The sequence below is a fragment of the Lissotriton vulgaris genome, chromosome 4_1, assembly GCF_964263255.1.
Source record: "Lissotriton vulgaris chromosome 4_1, aLisVul1.2, whole genome shotgun sequence".
In the NCBI taxonomy this organism is placed as follows: domain Eukaryota; kingdom Metazoa; phylum Chordata; class Amphibia; order Caudata; family Salamandridae; genus Lissotriton; species Lissotriton vulgaris.
The window spans coordinates 434,263,302-434,279,949 of NC_141691.1; the positions used below are offsets into that span (position 1 = coordinate 434,263,302).

General features: G+C 42.9%; 1 protein-coding gene across 1 annotated transcript in view; it reads right to left on the bottom strand.

Moving 5' to 3' along the window:
- Positions 1 to 16,648, bottom strand: part of DIAPH2 (diaphanous related formin 2) — a 3,821,702-nt gene that overhangs the window by 1,701,478 nt on the left and 2,103,576 nt on the right. The gene's annotated exons all lie outside the window — the stretch shown is intronic.

Genomic DNA, 16,648 nt, shown 5'->3' on the forward strand with positions numbered 1-16,648 from the left:
ATAATATGTGCTGTAACCACAGTCCTCAAGCTGTCACCAGGAAGAAGGAACTTTATTTTCCTCAGAATTCTGAGGAGAAAGAAACATGGAGAGACAACCGCACCTATCTGATCTCCAAAAGGGAGTTTATTGTCCACAATCACCCCCAGGTTCTTCACCTTCTCAGCTGGTTCTGGAAGTGTTCCCAGTTCACTCGCCCACCAGTCCGGTGTCCAGATATTCATGTTATTACCAAAAATAATAACCTCTGTTTTTCCAGAATTAAGTCTCAGGCAGTTGGACGCCATCCATCCCGAGATGGCTTTCATGCAGTCATGACATTTTATTCCGGTTTCAGATTCATGGCCATGCTGAAGGGACAATACAATTTGCGTGTCATCTGCATATGAAATCAGTTGGAACCTGAATTACCTTATCAGCACTCCCAGCAGGGACACGTATACATTAAAAAGTGTAGGGCTCAGGGACGAACCCTGCAGCACCCCACAAGGAAGGGAGAAGGGTTTAGACCTAACCTTGTCCAAATTCACTGTTTGCGACCGATCAGTAAATGCTTGGAATGGCTTCCTTAAAAGCACAAGACTAATCCGATACCCAACAATAGACAATAATCACTGGCCTAACCACTAACTTGGATCCTGGAGCAGTGTGCTGCCCAGCGCAAAGCCCTTCTACACCTCGTCAGGGGTAGTAAGCGCTCTATATGTGCAATTACAATCCAGTAGGTGAGTAAGTCAATTTATGAGAACAAAGTCAATTTTTTGTGAATGCCAAAAGTGAATCTGCATTCGTTCTTTTAACTGCAATAACAGCTTAAAGTATATTTAAAAATATAAGCCATAGGTCTCATTTACAAAGGTAGCCAAGCTTAAAACCTAATCTAGATTAATATCTGTGCCTTCAAACTTAAATAATAAACAAGGTGAATTTGAAGATAATTATTCAGAAATAATTATATTTAACATAATTAAAAATTCTACATTTTCTAAACAAATGTTATTATACCACTATGGGAAAATCGACGATCTAATTAAAATCTAAATTGACAATTAGCATTTCTCATCTTTACACACAAATATAAAGCAAATTATTTATGATATCCTTATACCAGTGTCTATATTTTTTCCTTATTACATCATGGCTCTTTCCTTAGTAGTTAAAATAGATTTCATATAAACATTAACACTTAACAGTTTGACTGTTCTGCATTCCAGTCCAATTGGACTGATGTTATTCTTTGTTGATCCATAATGATCGTTAAATTTATAGTGTAACAGATTTGCATGGTCCCTTGACCAAATTAAGATTTTAAAACAATGTACAAAGGAATCGCATACTAAAGCCCATATTCTTGGGGTGTGATGTTGTGAGATTTTGAATTATTCATTTGGGAGTGATGTACCACACCAGCTTTATAACATAACACTATATCTTGATAGCTCAAAACACAGAAGAAAAAAACCTTGCTGAATTTCTGAAGGATTTGGCCATTTGATAGAGATATGTATGCTAGGTTCAAGCAGTGTTAAACAACATTAAAGGCATCATAGTTTTGTGAGAAAAACTTTACTAATATATTCTGCCTACTCTTGTGGGTTCTGACACTATCTTTCTGTGTCAAAACACACAAAGGGTTTGCTCTTGTCACCATCATCATGCCTCACCTTCCCTGAGTCCTATCCTTCTTTTACTGCTATGGCCATTACCCTAATGCGTCAGATGCTTTTACACTTTTTTTAAGTTGAATAGATTCCCTATCCCGCTCCTTCTAAATCCCTAATCTCACATATTAAACCATGCTCCATGAAAAACAAAGCACAAACCAGTCAGTGGTGTGGATTTGTCTAAGCATACTCAGCTGTTAAATGTGCATTGCATTTCCACTCATGATCTTGATCTATTTGGGCTCACAGAAATGTGTCCCAATGTAGATCACAAGGAATCCCTATGGTTCCTACCAGTTACGGCATCTACTGTACTAACAGAAACAAATACAGTTATAAGAGGTATTACAGTCACAGTTAATTCATAATTTCCTCTTACTGCAGATATAACATATTTCCCTCTAAGGGAGGAGACCCTACTGATCACCTTGTCGGTGTCAACAATTTTAATTTTGCCTGCTTATTCACTTTTAAATCTCCTGGGCAAACATATACCACATTCATATCTTTCTAAACCAGGCTAGGTGTGTGATTCTTAGAAAGACCATCTTACTGTAATTTGTGATTTGAACCAATTGCACATGACTGTACTTGGGGCAGCTGCATTCCTTGGCTTTTTATCCTAACTAATCTATGGGGCCAGATCTACTAATGGAGATACAACCTTGATTCTGTGTATATTAATTCCTCCTATTTTATATGACTGAGGTTATGCTCAATATTGATTTGGATCAGTCCTTGATCACCTTTCCTTCCCATAAATGTTTCTATCAAGACTGTAATATTTTGTACGCCTAACACAAGCACAAAGAGAAATGTACGTTACACTGATGATTGATGGTTGTATCTGTAGCACAACCCAACCTCTTGTCCCATTTTTCTCTTTTACTGTTGCCTTTCATAAGAATGCAAAAAATCAATAAAAACAGATTTAAAAAAAGGCTAATATTTCTTCCTTTTTAATTATGTTCTGTACTCCTCCGCCTTTAAAATGTATTCATTATTGACAAAGGAATGAATGAAACAAGTTGCATCCTAGAATCCAGTCACATTGTTGGAACTGGCAAGTTCTGGTTGGTGAGGCGAGACCCTAGCCAGTCAGAACCTGCCACTCACATTAGGGGTGGGTGATCACACTCACTGTATAACCTGCGCTCATTCTTGTGTAGATTGGCACTGAGCACTTAGGCTTATCAGAGAGGGAATGTGTAAACCATTGGCACAGCACTCTCACACAATAAATACACAGAGTGTCACAAAAGTGACTTCACATATGGTGTATGTAAATAAAGTTTGTATTCAACACACACATTAATTAACACAACATGAATATCATGTATTTATGGGCATAAATCACATGTGGAAGTATCACTAGCAGTACTAGTCCCAACCGTGTAAAAATTGCATCAGTACTATGCACACTTAGGAAAGATCCTTCTATAGCACCCCACCACCCTTATATGGTGCGAAACGTTGTCAGGACGAGGTTCACTGAGGCAATTATTATAATTCAATACCACACAATTATAGGGTGCACCCCGGATCACAACAATATCAGAAATGTGTAGACACTGATAATTACAATACTTTTCAGCAGCACATGGGCTAAGGCCACAAGGGTAAAAAACAATGTCGAACGTAGCATGCCTTTGGCAAGGAATCAACGTGTAAAGCAACACTGCCATATGGTGTAATTAATAACAGGCAGGCACTTCCAAACTCTCATTCAGCACTGGTTCACAGTGCCACAGATATCAGGCAGGGCCTGTATGGAGCGCAGTCATACAAGCACACAGCACCGTAATGCTGTACAACTAATATCCGGCAGGTCAGTTGATAATGCACATACAGACACGGTAGCCCATGCCCTCCTCCACCATTCAACTAACCCTGACTACCATACACCTACAAATTGGGGAGAAAGAAAATCTTTCCCCTGATACTAGGCCGATCGCGGCCAGAGTCACACTTAGTCAGAGTCCCAGGGAAGAAGATGGACGTAGGTGGCAGGGCTAATTAGGCAGTAGTCGCCAAAAGGGGGTTTGGCCACTACTCTGGAAGTTCACCCACAGTATGCAGAAGCGGGCTGAGGGCGATAGTCGTTCAATCAAAGGATTCCACACTGTGCCTCAGGCACCAGCTCAGTTCAGCGAAGCACAGGGAAGTTCACGCAGTCTCTTGACCCACTTTCGATAACTCTCTGAAGCGTTCATGAGCCTAGTCAATTACTTTCACTACCCAGGCCAGATCCGGGCAATACAACCTGTCAACACGAAATCGTTGTGGCCAGGTGAGGAGATTGCAGTTGGTCCATCACACTGAGGGCACAAAAGGAACAATCGATGAATGGGGGGTGAAGCAGGGGAGCATCTCAGAAGAATGAGGCAACCAGTCAGACATGCGTCGATCAAAGTATCAACCAGGCAATCCCTGGAAATGAGGCACAACATCTGATGTGTGTTGATATGAGTCACACCAGACAGTTACGGTCACACACAATGAAGAGTCACAAACTCACTGCCTCCCTGGAAATGAGGCACAAAACCTGGTGTGCATTGATCTGAGTCACACCAGACAGTTGCGGTCACATATAATGAAGAGTTGCAACTTCCATAACTCCCTGGAAATGAGGGACAACTCCTGATGAACATTGATACGGGTTGCACCAGGACAATTCCAGTCAAAGACAATGAAGAGTTGCAAATTCCTTATCTTTCTGTAAATGAGGCACAAAGTCTGATTTGTGTTGATATGGGTCGCACCTGACACTTCCAGTCACACACAAAGGCGCAAATTCAGTAGTGCCATACGTGGTAGAATGAGGCACTATTATGCGTACACCCTCACCACCGAGGGAAGCACCCTGTAAATCGGACACCACAAACAATGAGCATGCAGTTGGCGTGTCGCACGAGAAAGAGGTGGCACGATCGTCGAAGCGGGCCACGTACAGTACCGCAACCGGTGAATCCGCTCACCACCTACATAACGCTGATGTGTGTTGAGGCCCCACAATGCAGGGGCCACACTCCTTTGATGTGGACCAATCTTTTGGGGCTCCGCACAAGGCAATCTGGCCTCCAAGCACAATACTTAGTTCCACGTTCACGCAGAGCCACCAGTGCGGATCCCTCAGACGATGTGGGCACCTAAGAAGGCACCGCTCTCCAGGTGTCACAAGTAGACAGAGTGGGTCCCTCACAGGAGGTCTTTGATGTCTCTGAGACCTCCATAAGAGAACAGGGGGCAAGGCAACAAGCCCTTGGAGAGCACACTTCCACACTTCAGGGTGCGGCACATAGTCATCCCAGGCCAGCCACTATTCAGGAAGGGTGCATGGTCCCTTCCTGATCCTCCTTATGCACAACAGACTCCTCTGGCAGTGTGCACTATGTAGTTCTAGATTCTCCGGTCCAATGTCCCCTCAAGTGTATCTCTACCCTGCTGAAGTATGGCACCAGTAGTTATACTGTAGCGTGTCTTTGAAGTTGGGGGGGGGGGTAGAGGGTATCCCTCTGAACCACCGCAGTCTCCTCTAAATTTCAGTCCAGTCTGCCATGGGGCCGTGGAATGCAGCTCTCAGTCTTTAGTGGGGCCATGATCTGGATTCCCAGAGGCCAAGAGTCAAAACATTTTCCTCCAATCTATAAAGCCAGACCCCGAAATAGAAGAGGCCTGTTGTTCCGGTTGCATGCCCAATGCTTATTGTTGTCTCTGAGGAATGCACAGGTGAGCTCCTTCAGCCTGCAGTGTGGACTGGAATCAAACTAAAAGGCACACAAAGAGTTTTAGAGCAGATAAATGCTCCCTTTCTAGAAGTGGCATTTCTACTCTATTAAGGACAAATTCCTCTTTGCCACAGGAGAGGGTTTGTCATGGTGAATCCAATGATAGGAAACATTATTATAACGCTGTTCAACTGTAAGCCACTATTGCAGCTTGAAGTAATTTCAACCATTCCCTAAGTTAACGTATGGGAAGAGCAAACCTCATAGATAGTAAAAACACAAATGGGTATTCTTCACTACCTGGGCAGAGAACACATGTGTACCTGCCCTGCCTTTCACCTACCACTTGCTTCACCCCTTAAGACTTACCCCAGAGGTGCCCTAGTGGTAGTAAAATGTCCCCTTTACTATTGGGCAGTGGTTTATAAAGGCAAACCTGAGCATAACTACAATTGCACACACACAGGTCTGCAATGGCAGGCTTGAACCATGTTTAAAAACCTCATAGGTGCAAGTGCATACCCACAGGCATGCAATGGCAGGCTTGAGACACGTTTCAAAATATCAGTTAAGAACCACTTCCTAATGCGTGTAGGAAGAGCACAAACACTTTCACACTTCATTTACAGTGAAAAAGTACCCAGAGCCGTAACGCCAATAAAAGAGAAACAGCGAACCCAATGATAAAAGAGCAAAAAGTTTAGGGAAACACCATCTCAAGCTCATCAGGTCTAACACACATCTTGCCTCATTATTTTCCAGAACTTTCTTTTAAAAATGTTTTAGTGGTTTAAAAATGTCACATACAAAGTAAGAAAGATGGTGACAAAAATATTCCTGATCCTACGAATAATGGTGTACACAGCAGGTCAAGTCAAAAGAAATTAAAACATCATAATGCAAAGTAGAACAATTAACTGGGCAGTCTTAAGTTTCAGTACATCACAGTATTCAAACGTATTAATTTCAGCCAAAAGGCCAGCTTAATAGGGAAGACCTAATTTACATGGCTCACTATAGCACCCACTGAAGGCCTACACTAACCACTCTTCATTCATGGCTTAACAAGGCATCTTTCCCCCGAGGATCAGGCAGGGACTCCATTAACCTTCCTCCTTCCGACAAATCATCCTCCAGCTTGTTAACAGATCGGAGTCTGTCTATGAACCGTTCTTCTGCCAGTGACAGTTCCCAGTCCTACATATCTTGGCAGTACATTTCGAATTCACATCCGGAACTCTGTAAGCTGTGAATTGCAATAGGTCGCTTGGCCAGAAGCAGATATGTGCTGTTCCCTTATTTTGGTCTTGGGGCCAACCCCAAAATGTGCCCTATCAGACAGCATTCTATCAGGGTTTCCACTAAACCTCTGAGCCGGAATACCAGTGACTTCCTGTACTCTACAAGTATTGGTCAGGACCAGACCATGTATATGAAGTATCCTCCCCCGGTTTCACATTGCGGTTATCTATCAGAGTGGGGTATATTTTATTGATAATAGCTGGTATGAAGTGAGATCAGTGCAAATACTTTACTGCAAATGTTTTACAATGGCATTACAGATAACTACTTTCATGTATGCATATATTGTATCTAATTCACTAGAAAGAAGATGGATTTTAAACTTGTAGTAACGTTGTCATTTGTAGTGCAAATATTTTTGGGCACACAGTGCACCCAACCACTATTAGCGTTTAGATTTTATGTTCAAAAGCGTAAAAACATGTGCTATTTTTAGATTACCATCACATACCTAGTCATCACACTCGAAGTATTTTGCAAAGGAATGCGGGAAGGTTGTGCAATGAAAAACTAATTACACACCAATCAGAAATAACACTAATTTTCCAATTCAGAAAGTGTTTTTTCCCCGATGCACTTAGTCTGACAAGTTGTAGATGAAAAATTAAAACATTCGAATGTTGAGCGCACTATTGAAAACAATAAAGTGCTCTGGGCATCTAAATGGCTGGCAGAAGCCTATAGCATCAACGTTCCAATGTTTAACGAAGGCCTCAAGGCGCACGAGGGGATTTTAATACCCTCGGGCTCTGTGAGGCCTTTGTTTTACAAATTAGAACATTCTACCCTCTAGGGGTGGAATGTTCCAACAGCCTTTAGAGCCCTTTGTAGAGGGCACTGCCAGCTATTAAATCACTGTTCCCTTGTTAAATGCCTATGCAGAAACACTGGCAAGGGCCTTTAATGGCTAGTAGAGCCCACTACGGCGGGCTCTAAGGCTATATTAAAAACAACAGTTGGGATGATACTCATCGAGTGTGTCTCAGATGTATTGAAATCACAGGCAGATGTATTAAAATCACAGGTCATCTTGCTGACGTCTGGACCTGTAAAACTAAGATTTTGCACAGAATATGCTTTACTTCACAAAGTCATATTATTGGCAAGAAAGAGAAAAGGAGACAAAATAAACCCAACAATTAGTGGAAGATGTAGAGGACATGAGCAAGGAGGTGGGATGAAGGTCAGCTCAACAGAAATGAAATGGTAGGAGGGAAAGGACATTTTGTAATAATAGGAAAACTAATCATTATTAAAAGCAATTTTATTGGCATTACTAATTGAAAGGACAGAGGCTGTTGGTGGAGGAGCATATAATTGATCAAGAGTGGATATGCAATATATTGGATTCCGATACCTAACGAAATCTACAGAAAATGCAGTGGAAGGGCGTAGCTGCCTGCATATAGCTGCAACGCTATGCAGAGTCAGTAAATCTCGTGAAACCGAATCATTTGGCTTTAGAACTAAACAGTAGTTATATTTTCCTTCTGCAAAGGTTAAGGAAATTACCAAGAAGCTCATGTTAATCAAAAGCAATGAGAAACAGACTCGTACTGTAGGCAGTGCTATGAAATTAATGATATTAGAAAAGGGCAATCAGGAAATTAAAAAAGGAAGTTCATAAGGCTAGCATAGAAAATGAGAAAAAAAAACAGGCTGCTCACTGCTCTGTTCCTAGTACCAGCAACTTACAGGAAGTGCAGCGAGGAGGGACAGCATTTCTCAAGGTAACAATGATGTGCTGGAATGCTTCTTTCAGCATCAGTCATGGATCACTGTCAACTTCATGAAACATTTCTCATTTTAAGTGTCTAAACGTTATAAACGCTCTTCTTGTTTCTTACTATCCAAGTCGCCATGTCTACCATGCACTTTTTTATGGTTATATGGAGGCCAGCATCTCTTAGTTACCAAAATCTCTCTTTCAGAATAAACACCCTAAAATCTTTGATATCAGCTCACTTTTTAATTTCAGCAGTGCTATGGAGTTGGCAATTGCCAGACCTTTTCACAGTCATTGTGTTGGTAAGTACCAGATTAGGCTATGTTATTGGCAAAGTCACTGGAATTAGGCACCAGGGGAGGGCCAAATTATGCGGCCGGGTTGAGCAACTATGCGCAAGAAAAGACAAATTATGTGGCATAATGCAGCACATTTTATGATAGTATTGGAGGAGAGCAGCGTAATTATGGCGAATCAAGTCCTCAGTATAACATCATGATTTTGTCATTTTTACTCTTGCTAACACTGTCTGGGCATTGGTCTCACTTCATTAGTTTCAGTTTAACACTCAAATATAGCAATAAGGAACATAAAGGTGACAAGTCAAGCTTTGCAAAGGGTCTTCCACTACATGGCTACACGTGTCACTGCACTTTTAGTACCTTTCGAACCATTTGAGCTAGAAACAGCATTTTTTAAATCTGCGGATTATATAGCAGATGGTGGAGTATATGGCCCCCGACATGGATCCTTTAGTGTCTACCTTGGGGCGTTGTCTGACACAAGTAGCCAGCTGGATAAAAAGTCCTGCCTTAAACTGAACTGAGCTAAAACTGAGCTCATGGTCCTTGAGAACAGTCCACCTGCCTCTAGGGCTCTTAGTTGGCTGGTCGGTCTCGGTCCCCATCCGACCTCCAAACCAGCTATGAAAAATTTGGAGTGTGGCTGGAAAACACTCTGCCCATTGAGACCCGAGCTACTAAACTTTTCATCATTTGTTTCACCAAAACCGGACCACGGGGAGACTGGTTGTCCAGGCGTTAACTCTCTCGGACCTGAACTACGGCAACTCGCTCTACCTGGGTGCTCCTTAGTTAATTATTCAAAAACTACAAGCAGTGCAAAATGCTGCTGCATGCACACTGATAGGGTGCTAGGTTTGAGTCAGCCAGAGAGGGTTTGATGGAACTGCACTGGCTACCGGTTGCCGAAAGAACTGAATTCAAACCCTTATCCATGGTACTCAGATCCCTCAGTGCACGTGGTCCCCCTTTTTCCCGCCAACTTGTTATCCCCCTACTTCCCCACAATGCTTTTTAGATCCACCAACTCTCACCTGGCCCCCATCCTCACTATCAGAAGAGCTAGAAGCAGAGGACGGTCATTTTGTTTGAATGCGGCCAAGGTCTGGAATGCCATCCCCTTAGCCATCCGATCCACAAACAGTGAGCTGTGTTTTCAAACATCCCTCATGACACTAATTTTCAAAAATGTATTTTCTAGGTGACTTTTCTGTTCTCTTTTGAATGGTTCTCTTTCTCTGTTAGCGCTGAGATGCCTATGGGTCATCATGCACTCTATAAATCCCCTAGTATAGTACGGTATTGGCAAAATCCATTTGTGATGGTAAACTTTTGTGAATTCTGAATGCCAATGAACATCAGGTATTAATTTACCACTATCAAACTGATAGGCGATCTGACACAACATGTATGATCTACCAGACATACCAAAATACTGCCATCGATGGTAGTCCATGGACAAATTAGGGATTCTGTGTTTATGGAAATCGAGAACTTCTCCGACATGGAAATGTATTAGAGGTGTGGCGCAGCGGGCAGGGTGCCTGACTCCGGACCAAAGGGTTCACTGTTCGATCCCCAGCGGCAGATTAGCCGAGCACCATGTGACTCTGGGCAATAGCTTGCTTAATCTTCCTGATGGCCCCCAGCGCTGGGACACCTTTCCGGAAGTAGCTGTGCGCTTTACAAATGCTGGTATAACATATTTCATACCTGGCTTGACAACATGCAGACACTGGCACCCTCTGAAAAGGTGATATATAAATTGATTAACAGAGTTGCTCAATTTGATAAGGTTTGGGGCCTATTCCTGAATCTCCAAAACTGACAGGGTGGAATTTGATTGGAACATAAGACTAATAATGACATATATCAGTGGTGGCTCCTACCCTATGGCGGAGGAGTGTCGCCCCCTTGCTTTCAAGAAGTGAGAGAAGCAGAAACATAAAATTATAACTTTCTATTATTATAATTTTATGTTGGTGCTTCTTTGAAGGAGGGCGTGCGGGGCTGCACTGCTCTAGGAACAGGGCAGTGGAAGAGTGGTCTGCCCACTCCTAAGTGAAAAGTGACTGTGTGGTCGGCCCTCTCTGGCCGCCAAACCAGTCATGCAGACTTTCCCCATTCTCCATGAGGGCTGCAAGACAGCCTGCATGGAGAACGTGCCCACCCCTCCAGCCCCTGGTTGAGCGCCGTGTCACGGCACACAGACCAATCACAAAGCTGCATTGTAGCATTTTGATTGGTTTAGGGGAGGGAGCCTGGCTGCCTGCTTCCTGTTCCTGAAATTGGAGGCAGGACAGCAGGAGCAGACACGTGAGACCCGGCTGCAAGGTAAGTTATTTATTAATTTATTTTTGCTCACTCCCATCTGCAATCGTGAACCTGTGCCCGACCCCACCCAACCCACCCACTCGGCCCCCACACCCGACTACCCACCCACGAGCCTTCCCGGCCGCTACTGATATATATATATATATGTATATATATATATATATTAGTTGTAAGGAACATAAAGGAAGATCAGATATTAGGTATCAAACTTGTTAAATGTGAGGGAGAAGTACATTGCTCTATATGCCAGGAATTGAAAAGTCATGAGGCAATATACGTGATAGGATACTAAGCTTTGGTGGTGAACTGTTTTCGTATTGCTTATGTATTCCTTTAACTTCATCTTTTACACCATACATTGATAGTGTGGTGTAGTATATTGTTATGCATGTGAAGAGCATGTTTGGGGTAGTTGTTATTAACCGGTAAATCTATCAGAGGACACAATTTCATTTAATGACCAGAAGTTGTAATTTTTGCTGTGAAGTTGAGAATGTAACTTGTATTTCTTTGTCCTTTGTCACTGCTAATCAATAAAGGGTTTGAACCACAAAAATAAATTAATAAATACTTTTTGTCGTGGCGCAAACTCTTATTGTGCCGCCTAATAACATTAGAAGGCTTTAGCACCCTTTCTGAATACTTAACATCCCAGGCTGTTACATCCCATAGACAGATTGGTAATGTGGGAACAGGAAGGATGGTTTTTTCAAAAGAAACATTACTAAATGTACGTATGCAAGAAATAATTGCAGAAGAACAAAACAGTGCATTATGCTTTCCCTTCTATTGTTTAGAGCAGAAGAGGGTGCTTGTTCACAGTACTTGCATGCATAATCCAAATTATATCTTTTGTGCAAAATGTAAAATGCACACTTTTTCTACTTCAGGCAAAGAAAGACAAACACCTTGAAATGATTCAATAAGCAAAGTTGAGCAGGTTGTTTGCAATTCAACCTGAAGAGCTCATTTAAAAAGAATACATTTACATTTTACTAATAGCATTTATCTGCCAACCAATACAAATGATGGAAGAGGAAGGGAGAAGCCTGCAAAGAGGAATAGATATTAAAATATACATTCGCATTTAAAATTACATCATTGTAAGATGGTCAGGCTAAAAAACGACTGCGTGATTCAGTAGCTGTCACTGAATATGGCACTTGAATAGACATTCATTTTTTCAAACACAGTGTCAAAAGTAAATCATAATATGAAGTTGCATTTCTAGTTATGTTTCTATCAACATGTTTAACTATTGTGATTGTTTTCAATTTGGTGCATTTCTAGATTTTCTTCAGTATAATATATGCGTAAATCTTAACTTTCAACTTTTCTTCTAGCAATCTACTGATCAAGTAGAAGCCTAACCATGAGTATTGGAGACGGACTGGGGAAAAAGTAAGTGTAAACTCTTTACTGAGCATACCTCTATTTCCATGGATCCATTACTGCTCAATTAATAAGACAACTGCCTGTGGAATTTGACACATAAGTTTATTTATTTTATTTATTTACGAAGTTTTGTATAGCGCTAGCCTGAATGGAGGGTATCGGAGCGCTTCACAACAGTTACAGAGCAGAACATAATACTATAAAGCGAGCAAAAGAGAGCAGAACATATTGCAATACAGTGAGACAACCCGGATGAGAGTCATAGTGGAGATGTTGTTGAGGAGTTCCGTTACAAGGACTTGCTAACCCACAACCGAGAGAGGTTTAGTGTAATTTTCAACACTCTGACTGATCCTATCTGATCGCTTGGGATCGATCGAGGAACATGATTTTGAGCTGACTTTTGAATTTAGCAAAGGAGGGAATAGTTCTGATGTGGGGGGGGATATAATTCCATATTTTGGGCGCATTGCCGGCGAAGGATCTTGCCATGGTTTTTTGTTTTCGTGGTTTTAGCGGGATACGAAGTAAGGTATTGGAGCTTCTGAGGTTCCTGTCCTGACCTGCTTTTTTGAGTTTGGACACCAGATATTGGGGTTTGCCTGTGTGGAGGGCTTTGTGGGTGAGACAGGCCGTTCTGAAGTTTGCCCGCATTTCTATTGGTAGCCACTTGAGTTCTTTGAGTGCAGGAGAGATGTGGTCAAATTTCTTTATTCCAGTGACCATTCTGGCAGCCGTATTGAGAGTTGTTTTCAGTGGAGCATGGTGTTTTTTTGCTATTCAAGAGAGGACTGCATTTCCATAGTCCAGTCTTGACAGCACCAATGCTTGAGTGGCTTGTTTAAGATCTTTGGGTGGAATGAAATGTTTTATTTTGTTTAGTAGCTTCAGGTTAAGGAAGGCGCTCTTAGCTAAAACCTTAATGTGTTTGGTCATGTCCAGTTTTGAGTCTAGCGTGATGCCTAATGATTTACCAGAATCGGCCAGGGTGAGGTTCCCGTTGAGCGCATCAATCTCTTTTAGTCACTCGACCACTTGTGGGTTCTCATTTTGTTCAAGATGTAGAGTAGCTCGGTTTTGTTCAGGTTCAGTTTTAAGTAGTTGCTTGACAGCCAACGTTGCACTTCTCTTAGTGTTTCATTGAGTCTTTGGATGCCTTTAGCAGAGGAGATTTCCAAGTAGATCTGGATGTCATCAGCATATAAGTGAAAGGGGACGTTAGCTTTTCTGAGTAAGGTGGCGAGGGGTTCCATGTAAATGTTAAAGAGTAGAGGGGAGAGCACTGATCCTTGAGGGACTCCCCTCAAGACTGGCTGAAGGTCGGATTCAAAGCTTTGATTTTGATTCCCTCGGAGCGGTTGAGTAGGAATGAGGAGAACCATTTGAGGACCACCTCGTCTAGACCAGCTCTTTCTTCGAGAGCTTTGAGGAGCAGTTTGTGGTCAACTGTGTCGAATGCTGCCGATAGGTCTAGGAGAATGAGAAGGCAGCATTGGTCTGAGTCCACTGATTTGTGAATATCATCAATTATGTTGAGGATTGCGGTTTCTGCCCTGCATCCTTTCCTGAATCCCGACTGATGGGAGTCAAGGAGGTTAGTATTGTCCAGGTGTTGAGTTAGTTGTTGGAATACACATCTTTCTAGGATTTTGGAAAGAAGAGGAAGGTTGGAGACGGGTCTGAAGTTGTTTAGGTCATTTTTGTCCAGGCCTGGTTTTTTTAGCAGCGGGGTGACTTGTCCCACTTTCAGACAATCTGGAACGATTCGGGTTTTTAGGGAGCTGTTTATAATCCTACACTAGAGTGGAGATAGGGAGAGTTTCAATTTTTTGGTGAGTTGAGCAGGGTGAGGGTATAGGGTGTGAGATGAAGGTTTAGAGGTGGAGATAAGTTTGACAATCTCTTCCTCTGGAATGGGCTGGCAGAGTGACCAGGATTTAGTGTTGGGAGTAGGAGTGCAACTAAGCACCCCAGCTGGGCTGCTAAGGCGAGGGGAGGAGCAGTTAATGTCCAGAGAGTGCTCAATCTTGGAGATCTTGCCATTGAAGAAGGTGGCAAAGTTGTCGCACCGTTCTTTGGAAGCCTGCCCCAAGGACGAATCTGGTTTGGAGGTTTGTAGTCTGATGATCTTGTAGAGCTCATTGGGTCTATTTTTTGCGCAATCCAGTGCAGAGCGGAAATATACAGATTTTTTGTTCTTGATATGACTGTTGTATTTCTTCCTGATAGTTCTGAATTGATCGCGGTGGAAGGTAGTGGGCATGCTCCTCCATCGTCTTTCTGAGGTTCTTAATTGTCTCCTTTCATCATTGATGTCAGAGTCAAACCAAGATCAAGATGGAATGGCTCGGTTTTTTTAAGTTTCAGGGGTGCTAGTTGGTCTAGTAGGGTTACGATATTCATGTTATATAGAGATATGAGATCATTTGTGGAGAGATCCTTGCCGCTGGGTAGGAGCAACTTTAGCCTTTCTTCCATGATGTCCAGGGGGATCTGGGTGAGATTTCAGGACCATTTGGAGGGAACTTGAACAGGAGGCAGGGATAGAACTTTTTTGTTGATGTGGAATAAGATCATGTTGTGATCCGACCAGTCCACTGGAAGAATGTTGTCAATCGTGATTGCGTCTCGATGGGCAATGATGGTATCCAAAGTCGCTCCTTTATTGTGAGTTTCTTCCGAGCAGCGTTGGGAAAGGTTATTGTCACAGAGGAGATTATTGAGAGATTGAATTAGTGTGTTGTTGGCTTCGTTCCAGCGTAGTTTGAGATCACCCAGGATTAGGTAGTTAGTGTCTTTGAGAGCGCAGTGAGCAATCAAGTCAGATAAGTGTTCCCCAAATGTGGGAGTGTTACCTGGTGCGTGATAGAGCAGGTGACCAACTAATGGGCTGTTATCCTTTGTTTTGATGTTGACAGTGAGACTTTCAAAGGAGCTATACTTGCAAGAGTCCATTACAGTGATGTCTATGTCCTCCTTATGGATGATGGCAACACCTCCACCTCGTTGGTATTTTCTATCTTTGTTGATGATGTAGAAACCTGGGGGCACCAGCATATCAAAACAGGGAGGGGAGATCTCGCTCAGCCATGTCTCCGTGATGAACGCAATATCTAAATCCTAAGAGAGGATGGCTTCAGCTAGTTCCGTTGCGTGCTTGGGGGCTGATCTACAATTAATGAGCATGCAATTAGAGGATAATTTCTTATTGCTCGGATACTCTCCTGAAGGGGCCCTCGGTATGGAGGAAAGGGAGGGTGGGGATCTTTTGATTTTCACGGGGGTGGTCTCTTCTGAAGCCTGTAATCACTTGAATGTTGGAATTCGGGGAAGCTGAAAGAAGAGAGACATAGGTGGCTGCTAGGTCCAATGCTTCTTCAGCGGACATTGCTGCTTTAGTTCTGGACGGTCTTTGTGACTGGATCTCAGTATCCTTACTAGGAGGATTCTATACCCCGGATGCGGGGGCTTTGATTCTACTGAGAGGCGGAAACGGGATCTCAGCATCGCTCCTGGTAGGACTCTGCAGCTGGTTCTTGAGGGCGGATGAGGGCCCGAGATGCGGCTTTAGAAGGATAGAGTCAATCTGAGAAGAGGGCCTGGGTTGGGATTGCTGGGGCTTTCGAGCTTTGTCTAGGTTGGTTAGGATTTCATCCAGGCCCCTGAATATTATTTCTAGTTGACTTTTTAGTAGGGCCAGCCAAAGTGCCAAATTCTCTGGGGCTGGGGGTGTGCGGTTTTAGGTAGGGACATCTCGCGGGGTGGGGAGCAGGGTTGAGTTGTGAGGCCTAATGGTAGGTCGGTTGTCCCAGCTGTCTCTGTTAGCGGCATTCGGTGGGGAGTCTAATCGAAGGCTCTGCCTCTGTGAATCTGCGGGCGTGGTAGAGGGGTCAGTAGACCAAGCCCGTGGGATGGTGGAGTGATGATGACCATTGTGATTTAGTGGTAATTTTAAAAGGGCACACAGTGCAATTAAAATGCACTGCTACAATAAAGCTACCTTTTTCAAACCTTGTGCTTAGTTGGAACCAGAGAATAAAGTACTAATGCCTATTGCCAAGAAGGGCAATTGGTATTAAGCCCATAAATCCAACAAATATGAGGTTCAAACATATCCATCTTAAGACCTATCATCTCCCAAAGTCCATAACAATCTTCTGAAATTTAGCTAACTCTATAGGCTGTAACAAAAATCAG